The sequence below is a fragment of the Camellia sinensis genome, chromosome 7 (assembly GCF_055761805.1).
Source record: "Camellia sinensis isolate YWXY chromosome 7, ASM5576180v1, whole genome shotgun sequence".
In the NCBI taxonomy this organism is placed as follows: Eukaryota; Viridiplantae; Streptophyta; class Magnoliopsida; order Ericales; family Theaceae; genus Camellia; species Camellia sinensis.
Window position 1 is genome coordinate 66829378 of NC_138967.1, and position 11706 is coordinate 66841083.

Sequence of the window (11706 nt, forward strand, 5' to 3'; positions counted from 1 at the left end):
GCTTTGCTTCAATGGTAGATACATCCATCCCACATCCGTTGCTAATTGACTACCTACCAAGACCAAGCATTGAAGAACCCGAAGTAGAAGAGGTATGTTGCGGCGAATTAGGCCCTTCATGGATGGATCCCATTATAATGTTCTTAAAAGATGGCGTTTTACCCGAAGAAAAGAAAAAAACCAACAAGATTAGAGCAAAGTCGCAGCGATTTTGGCTCTCCCCATCAATGGTCTTGTACAAAAAATCCTTCACAGGACCTTACTTGAAATGCGTCCATCCCAGCAAGGTTGAGGCATTCTTGTTCGAGATACACGAAGGCGTATGCGGAAGCCACCAAGGGGGGAGATCATTGGCTTACAGAGCAATTTTGCAGGGATATTGGTGGCCTTACATGCAAGCAGGTTCAGAAAAGTATGTCAAGAAGTGTGAGAAATGTTAGAAGTTCGCACACCAAATACATCAGCCAGCCAGAGAGCTTCTACCTTTAACTAGCCCATGGCCCTTCACAATGTGGGGCTTAGACATAGTAGGGCCACTTCCAACGGCACTCGATAACAGAAAGTTCTTTCTTGCAGCAACAGACTACTTCACAAAGTGGGTGGAGGTAGAAGCACTCGCATCAATAAAGGAGAAAGATGTGAAGAAGTTCGTCTGGCAGAATATCATCACTCGGTTCGGCATACCCAAGGCTCTAATATCAGACAACGGCACTCAGTTCGATTGACAAAATTTTTAGAGGAATACAAGATAGAATTGTACAACTCTACACTGGCATACCCCCAAGCAAATGGCTAGGCGGAAGCATCAAACAAAGTCGTCTTGGATGGATGGAAGAAAAGGTTAGAGAAAGCAAAAGGAAAGTGGGCTGAGGAGCTTTCTCATGTTTTATGGGCTTACCGTACCACACCTCGACGATCAACTGGAGAAATGCCATTCTCCTTAGCCTACGGCATGGAAGCAGTAATCCCACTGGAAATTGGCCTCCCCACCCTCAAAAGTGAAAATTTTGACCTAGAGTTAAACGGAGAAGCCATAGCCTTGGAACTCGACCTGGCGGAAGAAAGGAGAGAAAGAGCACTGGTTCACATCGCCTCATACCAGCAAGAGTTATCCCGAAAATATAACAAGATAGTACATTCAAGGCAATTCAAGATTGGAGATTGGGTGCTGCGCAAAGTGATGGGAAACACCCTGGTACCCGGAGATGGCAAGTTAGGGCCCTGTAGACACCCCATTTTTGACCGTCCTCAAGACTTGGATGTCACCGCTTGAACGCTCGGTGATCATCCTTGTTTGTGTTCGTCTTGAGTTCCCGGAGGCCTCGGCTACGCGCCTTGCCTCAGGATCTCCCGGCTCGACTGTTTTGTGTCTGGTTTTGCACCAAACACTTGTGTTTTTGCTTTGGAGGGCAGGGAATGGCTTTTGGGCCATCCCCACACTCCACCGGCCATAGCTTGAGGCCACCGGCTGCGTTTTGTTGCCGTCGGCCAAATGTGATGGCCGGTCGGCTATTTTGAATGCCGGTCGGCCAATTTGATGGCCGGCCGGCCAAGTATGGTTTTCAACAGATATCTCTGTAGATAACTGGCAGCTGTCATTCAAGGCCATACCCCAGCCCATACCTAGACGTGGGTGTTCTGAGGAAGCTGCAGATTGATATATAGCTATATCAATCAAAGAGGAAAAGGAGGAGAAGAAGAAAAAAAGAAGCAAAAAAGGAGAGACAACTTGGTCAACACTTTTTTTAGAACTTGAGTTTTAGGGTTAGGGTTTACATATATCCTCTATCTCTATATCTTTCTCTCTCTTGTGTTTAGTGTGTGTTTTAGTCTTACTTTTGTGCACAAACACCCACCATCACACCTTTTCTTAGGTGCTGAGGTACCAGAGGTCTTTCCTTGAAGCTTTTGGACTGGTTTGGAACCAAAAGAGCTGTTGGAACATTGTTTGTGAAAAGGGTCTACAAGGGTAAGACTTTTGTCCCTTTTTACCCCATTTTTGCAAAGCTTTTTAGCCTATCTTGAAACTATTTTTGAGCTTGGCATATAACATATAAAAGTTCTGTTTTTGAGTGCTCTAAATAGTTTGTTAAGGGTGTTTTAAACTTTGGGGTTGTTTGACCCCTCTTAGGGCTTGTTTGGCCCCTTTTGGTGCCATTTTGGTTGAGCTCTAGGACCAACTTGTTTGGGCCTCCTCACCACTGAAATCTTGAGGGATTTCAGAGGTGAGGATGGTGCCTTAAGGTCCTAGGAAGGAGAGGGCCACCCCCTTTCCTTGTTGTCCTTAAAAAGGGCCATTTTTGTCTCATGTGTGAGCACCTAGTTTAGGTTCATGTTGACCATGCCTTAACTGTTATTTGGTAGTATTTTGCCATGTATTACCTATGTTTTATGTTGGTTTTGGTACACCATGCTTGCTTAGCATACATGCCTTGTAATGCCTTGTTTTAGCCTTAACATGTCCCATGCTTTGAGCCCTTATTCAAGCATGTTTAGGCCTAGCTTTGTGACGCTTTTATGTTTGTTTTTCCATGCTTGAGGTCTGTCCCTAGCTTTTTTGGTCGACCATCACATGCTTAGTATAGCTACCTTGCATTTTGGCTTATTAGCCTTAGGTGTGTGAGTATGTAGTATGCGTTGCTTGCATCATTTTCAGTGGTTTGGAACCATTTACCATGCTATTTCAGTCCTCATAACATGCTTGCATGCATGCCTTTGATGCCTCTTTGATGCTTTAAAAACTTGTGTTGTATGCTCCATGTTTGGCCTCTTTTGCATGCTTCCATGTTTAAGCCACTTAGATGCCATCTAGGTGTTCCCTTTGCATGGTCTAGGTCTGCCTTGAACCTGTTTTAAGCCCTCTTGGCCTTGTGAGGCTTGGTTGGCTTAGCCATGGTTTAAGTCTCCTTGACTTGCCTCAAGTACTTGGACCAATTGTACGCTATGTTTGTCTTGTTTAGGTTGGTTTGGCACCATCATTAACATGATTTTCAGAGCTTACATTGCATGCCCTTAGTCCGTGTTTAGTCTCTTTCAAGTGTGCTTGAGAGTTGCCTTTCGTTGTTTAAGTGTTGGCCCATTAACATGTGCATGTGTGTGTGTGTGTGTTGGTCCTCATGTTTGAGCACTTTGGCCACTGTTTTAGGATAGCTTGAGGGCTGCCTAAATTAGTCTAAGTCCATCCCCTTTGCTTGGTTGTGTGCTCACCTTGTATGTTTGCTTGCATACTTACATGTTCGCATTGAATTGCCATATTGCATGCTAGTTCACATGCTTAGGATCGCATTGCATGAGTATGCATGCTTGACCTCTTGAAGTGAGTATGATAGAGGTTGGCCCTCATTGTGTGTTTATGTGCATTGCATCTCATATCAAAGTGCACACTTGATTTTTTGAGCCATCATGCATGGAAATGCACGATTGGTGGTCCGAGAATTGAGAACCATACCCCTTTGAGTCATAAACATGATAAGGGATGTGGTGGTGCATACATTGGCCTGAAATGCATTGCCATGCTATGCCTTGCCCTCTGCTGCTATCAATTGCAGGTTCTGCAGGAATTCTTGGCCGACCGACAGTGTTTAGTGCCGACCGGCCATCAATTTGTGGCCGATATATTGAAAGGAAGCCGATGCCCATTCTCCATGGCCGGTGATCATTGCCCTCAGCCAGTGGTGTTTCCCAGTGTCCATAGAAGCAACTCTGAGACTTTGGCAGTCTTCAGAGGGGCGGAGCAGGGAAAACAGAGGCAGCTTATGCATGGCAGTGGGCTTCTGAGCAGAACCGGGCGCACATCGCATCGGACCCTCGTCCCGAGGCCATTTACTGCTTAAATTTGATTAATTAATTTGCTTAGTTAATTTGATTGGTTGTAATATTTAATTAGCTAGTCAGTTAATTAAATTGTATTATTCTTTTGGTCCTTTCGAGCAAGGGCAAATTTGTAATAAGTGTGGGTGCATGTGTGCATGTCTTCCAACCCCCACTTCTTTTTCCCTTTTACTTACCTACTTTTGATAGTTAGTATTAGGACATGTTTACTTTAGAATACCTTATGCTATGCATGCGTGCATCATTCATTAGTCTTGCATACACCGGGCTCGGCGCATCATGCTAACTGCATAAAGTATTTCAAATCAAACTTGAAAACATGCTATCCGTGCATTTTCACATATCATCCTTAGATTAGCCGAGCCCATTCTAGATTGCATTCTGTATGCGCTGCATTAGCCATTTAACATGGACTTGGATCATGCATTGTTTACTAACGTGTTGTCTTGGCTCGGAGTACTAGGTAAGCTTTTATGCTTTAGCATCTTGCATGTGTGTGAGTGTTGCCATAATAGCATGATTACCATGAGGCTAGCTGCTTATGTGATATAACTGCTTGAATGCCTGTGGGTGGAGGTCGAATTACCTAAATTGGAATAATGCATTAAAACTGTGAATTTTAAGCCCACTAGATAGTGGCAAAACCATCTTTTCTAAAACCCACTTGGGGGTGACGAAATCTACATTTTTAGCCTACTTGCGAGTAGCAAACCATTTTCAAAACAGGCATGAAATGTTTTGTTCCAATTTAGGCGATTTGGTCTATACTTGATTACTGCGCGCATAACATAGTAATTCTAGGCTAATAACCGGAATAAGAACACATAACGTTTTCAAAATCGGATATCACGGTTAGTAGAGGCCGATCTTCGGATCGGGCGAGAGGGGGTGCTCATAGTTGACCTTCCCCAATCGTACCTAAGCTCCCGAGCCGAGGCAACTTTGGTGATGACAGACACGTGGCCTTTGGCACTGAGTCAGGGTTTTCTAAATTCCCCCATAAAAAATATTTAGGTGGCGACTCTGTATCTGGCAAAGCAGTCCATGTTTGGCACTTCTTTTCTAAAAATCTGTTTTCTCAAAACGATTTTTCGGATTTGGACTCTTTGGTTCAGATTTAGAACCGTGACACAAATTGAGTCTGAACTGTAGCATGGGGCCCGTGGGCGTGTCTACAGGCCCAATTGGGAAGGACCTTACAAAGTGGTTGGATTAGCTGGCAAAGGGGCATACCACTTAGAGGATGGAGACGATAAGACCATTCCCAGGCCGTGGAACACTGCCAATCTCAAACTCTTTTATTTTTAGCTTTTCTTTTAAGTACATGTAATTTTCTCTTTTTTTAATAAAACAAGTAATTTCTTTTTCAACACAATTGTTTTCTGCTGTAAAAGTTATTTTAGTGAGCTAGGGGCATTGTAAGTAGAGTTAGCCAGAATAACCAACTTTGCACTCTCTTCAGCCAAGATAAGGATCTGAGCTAAAGAGGTTGGCTGAAAAAACCAACACTTTTCCTAAGCCGAGGATAACGATCCAGGCTGCAGGACGTTTGGCAGGAATAACCAAACACTTTGCTCAAAGTTGGTCGGAATAACCAACTTTGAGCTCTCTTTAGCTAGAATTAGGATCTGGGCTAAAGAGGTTGGCTGGAAAACCAACACTTCTCTTAAGCCCAGGATAAGGATCCAAGCTGTAGGACGTTTGGCAAGAATAACAAAACACTTTGCTCAGAGTTGGCCGGAATAACTAACTTTGAGCTCTCTTCAGCTAGGATTAGGATCTGGGCTGAAGAGGTTGGCTGGAAAAACCAACACTTCTCTTAAGCTCAGGATAAAGATCCAGGTTGCAGGATGTTTGGCTGGAAAAACCAAACACTTCACTCAAGGTTGGCAGGAATAACAAACTTTGAGCTCTCTTCAGCCAAGATAAGGATCTGAGCTGCAGAGCTTGGTTGGAAAAACCAACACTCTTCCTAAACCGATGATAAAGATCCAGGCTATAGGACGTTTGGCAGGAATAACCAAACACTTTGCTCAGAGTTGGCCGAAATAACTTACTTTAAGCTCTCTTCAGCTAGGATTAGGATCTGGACTGAAGAGGTTGGTTGGAAAAACCAACACTTACCTCTCCTGAGCCAAGATAAGGATCTGGGCTGTAGGAAGTTGGCTGAAAAACCAACACTTACCTCTCCTAAGCCGAGATAAGAACCTAGGCTGCAGGAAGTTGGCTGGAATAAACCAACACTTAGCATTCTTCAGCCGAGATAAGGATCTTGGCTGAAGAATGGTTGGCTGGAATGACCAACTCTTAGTACTCTTCAGCTGAGATAAAGATCTAGGCTGAAGAGTGGTTGGCGGGAAAAACCAACTCTCAGTACTCTTCAGCCGATATAAGGATCTAGGCTGAAAAGTGGTTGGCTGGAATAACCAACTCTCAGTACTCTTCAGCCGAGATAAGGATCTAGATTGAAGAGTGGTTGGCTAGAATGACCGAGCATATTACAAGGTTAAAGACTGGTATGGGCATCTCGGCCAGAAAATGCTATACTGCATTCAGATTACAATTGAAAAGTAAATACAAGCATGACATGGAAATTAACCGAACTAACAGTTGAAAAAAGAGAAGATTTCATTGATAGTGCAAATCAGAAATACAAAAGGTGGGGCCTCAGCCTGGTTACAAACTCCTTTGTTAAACAAAGAAAAGAAAAATCAGGAGAAGAGGTCGTCCAAGTCGGCGTCCACAACAACTCGGTCTTCACCCAGAGGTAGCTCGGTTGTGGCAAGCACATCTAGGTTAAGCTCGGTTGATGGCGCTACAACAGTTGTAACAGGTGAAGGTGGGATGCAGACCACTGGATTGGGAGAGGTAAACTGACGACCGGGCTGGGTGTTGTCTTCAGGAGCAAGATCTTCATCCTCCCCTTCTTGCGGAAATTTTTGCTGAATAGCAGCAGCATACTCCGCCATATAGCTCGGTATGAAATACGGAGGGGCGTTGAGGAAGACCTCGGTCTTTGGGCCATGACCGAGCTGCGCCATGGCTGCCTTCCATCCACATTTGAAGAATATGTCTTTAGCAGCTTCGCATTGTTTGATATAAGTGGCCTCCCCTCCTTGTAACCGCGGTCCTCCGCGTCTTCGACCTTCTTCTCCAGCTCGGCAATCTCCACCTTCTTCTTTCCTTTGAGCTTGGCTAGCTCGCGTAGACATTTGTCTTTCATCACGGCCAGAGCCTTTTGCTTATCAGCATCAACCGAGGTAACTTGACCGGTCAAACGAACCACCTCAGTCTGTAGCTCAGCCATTCGCTTCTTTGCCTCGTCCAGCTCGGCCGATTTGGCATTGGCCTCTGTCATGGCTTGCCTTGTGGCCTTTCGAAGTTTCAATATGCATTTGTGGGCGATGTGGTTCTTCTGTAGGGCCTGCAAAAGGAGAGAAACAATTTTAAGATGGACCGAGTGGAAAGATATTGAAATTTGGATAAGGAAGAGGAGAACTTACCAACACTATTGATTTTGAAGCTGAGTGAATGGCCTTTAGCTCGGTAAGATGATCGTGGTGATCCATATCGGCTGGAAGGCAGACACTCTTGGCCAGATTAAAGGCCAGTATATGGTCTTTTTCTGCGACCACTGAGCCAGAGTTAGTGATAGCGCGGTTCTTGAATGTGACCTTAGGCACCCACTTGGAGGAGCTAGCTCGATCAGAGCGCTCCGGTTGTGGGCTTGGTGGTGTAGATTGGGGAAGGATGATTTTATCTTCGTCGACAAGGCGTGGCTCAGTTGTGGAAGTCCGAGCACACTTGCTTGGGCGGGATGATGAAGGCTGATGGGATGGTAAGGCTACCACGGTCTCCTGAGTCTGACCGGCTTGTGGTACCTCGGGATGGTTTGTCTCGGTGATGAGGGCTCTTACAGCTCTCTTTTTTGCCATCTCTTGCTCCGCTGTTAGTGGAATGAGGTTGATTTGTGGAAGGGAAGGATCAGGCTCAGGAGAGGGCTCCAGCAAGAAGTCTATCACCCTGGTCTTTCGCCTGCTGTTGTATTTATACGTCGGCTCAAAGTTGAGTAGCTCGGCCCAACTTCGATCGGGATGTCTTAGCGCGGCACGGAGGGTGGCAAGGTTTGGGTAACTATACTACGACTTTAAAAAGTTTAAATCTGCATAAGGGAAAATTACAACGGTTAGTGTGGTTCAAAGCTTGCAAATGATGTAAAGAAAGCACAAAACTAAGCCGAGGTAATTATACCGGTAACTCCTTTGTTCCAGTTTATTCGGTCGCCTGGGATCTGGGCCTTATGGTCTTCAAAATTCCCAGAAATTCAGAAAAAATCATTGTCGTTTACATCTTTGTCTGGGGTATTCTTTATTATCTTTTCACGGCGGAATCTTATTCTTAAATAGTAAACCCAGCCGTCCTCATTTTGGCCTAGAGAATACTGGTGAAATAGCTCGGCCAAACCAAGGTTGAGGCCAAGCCGGCGGTTTAGCTCGGCAATGCCATTTATTATTCGGTATGAGTTTGTTGAAAGATGGTTAGGGCAGAGGTTTGTTTGTCTAAGGAACTCACATATAAGAGGTTGAACGGGGAATCTAAGATCGGTTTCTACAATGGAAAGAAGGATAAAGGGAACAAAGCCAGGGTTTCCCCAGGGTGTGGTATCTAGTTCGGCTAAGGTAAGATGGACATCATCAGGGATATGGTAGTCCCTTTAGAACTCAGCCATAGCACCTGGTGAGTTTACTAAGAACCTATACTTGCCCATATGGGTTTAAATTATGTATAAATTAACTTCAAGTGTTAGTCGGTGCTGAGATGATATGGAATATCTCGGCTGAAGCGTTCAAGGGAGTGCTTGGCCAACCGAAGTCTGCAAGGTAAAAAGGAAAAGTGTTAAGCACAGACCAGTGGACCGTGCTAAAAGTAAACAATGGTAAAATAAATGTTGTATTAGCGCGGCTACGTGGAATAATATCCGTTCTTAGCTCGGTTTGAGCAGGAGACTTTAGGTCGGTTAAGTTAATGAGAAGTTCGTAGCCCGGTTGTAGCTTATGGTGCAACATTTTTTCGGTTTTGACTAAGTCAGGGAGCTGGTTTAGCCCCAAGTTATAGCTCGGTCAGTGGTTGAGGCTTTCAAGTACAGTATTGCGCAAACCTAGTACGGTTCGCTAGCTCGGTTAAGTTAAGCAAAATGTACTTAGACTTATTGAACCTACAAGTATGGCGTGAGGTGATAGTTCGGTTGTTTGGTTTGGCTAAGCTTGTACCTAATACAAACAGTATCCTAGTTCGGTTGGAGTATGATTTTAGATCAAAGGAAAAAATTTTCAGATTGTTCGTAAGTACAATAGTTCTATTATGTGGGTTTTTTTTCCAGAAAAGGAAGCAAAAATGGTATATGCTTTGAAAACATACAAATAAACAAGTTGTGTGTTGCAAAACATGTGCGAAATTGACGGAAAAGAAGTAGATTTGAACCACTTACCAGTTCAAGATGAAGGCACTGAAGATGGAAGTAGCAACAGCAAGAAACACGAGCTCTGCAAGTGTAAGGTTGAGGAGAAATGGAGGTTCAGAGAGAGAGAGAGACGAAGATGAATAGTGGTTTGTTGGTTTGAAAATGAGGGTTTTTCTTTTGGTAAAAAGCTCAAGTTTGGGCGGGACTGTTCAAAATATGCGAAGTACGAAGACGGCGTGACAGCTACGTTGGGCCAATGACAGTTGGCCACGTGGCCATGGAATGGGAAGCGATTCAGTTACAGTGCGACTGAAGAGACGTTTTGTAACCGTACCAATCGGCAGCCCGACAGCACTTTAGCTCGGTTGAAAGGCAAGAGGTTTTAGCTCGGCTGGGAACTAGTAATCCCAATGATGCTGCGCAGATGGAATTGAGAGGGTAATCTATAAATAAATTGGGCCGAGCTGGGTAATGGACCGTTCTATGGGCCACAGTAAGATGGGCTGAATAAATGGGCCTTGTAGGTTAGCCCGATCCAAAAGAGCCTTGTAGTTAGCTCGGTCACCACTGTCAGAGTGATAGCAGTTAGCTCGGCCATACCCTTCTGAGCCAAGGTATTTTGAGCTTTTCTCGTAACCTTACTACGAATTAGCTCGGTCCAAGCTCGTTATGGCTAGCACTGTCTCAGCAGGAGAAGCTGATGTACACATAATAAAGGGAAGAACCGAGCTAGTTAAAACTCGGTCATTTCAGCTAGTTTAGCGTGGCTATGATAACTCAGTCATTTTGTTATACTACCGTGGTAAAACCATCTCACTTGGTTTAAGCAGTGATGAAGGTGTTGAAGGATAAGCATTATCTTTCAGGAGTGAGATTTCTAGAAAGACTTTACATGGAGGAATAAGAGTCCTACTAGGATTATGCGACGCGAAACCTATAAAAGCTCATAACATCACCTAAGAAGAGGTAACACAACTTTGATTCCTGAATTCATAGAGCTTTTTATGTCTATTGTCTATTGTGTTGACTTAGGCATCAGAGGGGTTTCCGGTACGCACCTGCCGGTTAGCTCACGTTTGTGTTTTCAGGTGGCAAAGCGACGGCGTTTGGAGGAGCGATAGCTTGATCAATAGGATCATACGAGAAAAATTATTTCGTGCTCGTACAGTTGTGATCGTGATTTTACTCAAATATTTTTCATAATTGATGATGAAGAGGAAGAAGAGTAGGTGAAAACTATTATTTCTTGATTGAGATTAGATTTTATTAGCTCATGAAGTAGACATATATGGTTGTGGATGTTTTAGTACTTTAGTGTTATATATTTCTAGTGCAGAATTTTATTTCAAGATTAATGAATATTTTTATTATGATTGTGAATATTGTGTGATTTTAAAATTTATTATTTTGTTCATATTAATGAAATTTTTATATTTTTTATTCATTTTTTAAATTTAATATGATTATACACAAGGGCGGAGGCACGGCAGGGTCAGGGGGTCACATGCCCCCCTCAGTTTTGAAAACTTTTTTTTTTTTTGTTTGTTATTGTCATGTATAAAATATATTCTCTTTTTTCTTAACATGTTCTTTGGGTAAGGGTTTATTGTATTCTTCACAACAAGTAGTTATTTAATACTTTGGGAACACTATGTGATATTGTTTATGTAGTAGTTTAAATCAATAGTGTAGCGGAAAATATTATAAATTGGATGTAATGAATTCATTATTTTCAAAAAGTTGACATACCACTTAGTGTAATTTGTGATTTTCTGTGCTTTGAGTATCACATAAGTAACGCCATATGGTACTCTAAGACTGTTTTCTAATTTTAATTCAAAACACATTATTTATAGGCAATGCTATCTCTTTAATATTTTTCTGTCAAATAAAAATTAAGTAGATTTTATAATAATTTGTGTTATAAATGTTGGAACAATCTTCTGTGTAAATAAAATAAATTGAAACTAATTCAAATAAATTAAATAAATAATATACCGGATTTATTTATCGAACCGAATTAAAAATTCAAAAGACGAAGTCGAGTGTGTGACACGCTGTCCTTAAGATAGATTCGCCCCGCTACGATGCTTACGGTTGAGTGGCGTCTATCTTTCAGGATACAATGATCTTAACAAATTTGTAGTAGCACTCTAAAACAAATTGTTCAGTGAACCAAACCTGTGTTCTAACTCTCTGAATATTTATTCCTAAAATTATATATGAAGAATAATGCATTAAAGAAATCTGAACAGCAAAAAGACAAAGATTTCAGACTGACTTTTCGGATGGAAAATTTTTCTACCTTTGACCGCTGGAATTGATGGGTATAAATAGGCAAAATTACACAGCCCGAACAGGTTCCAAAATAGAATGAAAAGGTGCACAAAAATTTGAACAGGTGCACCACTATT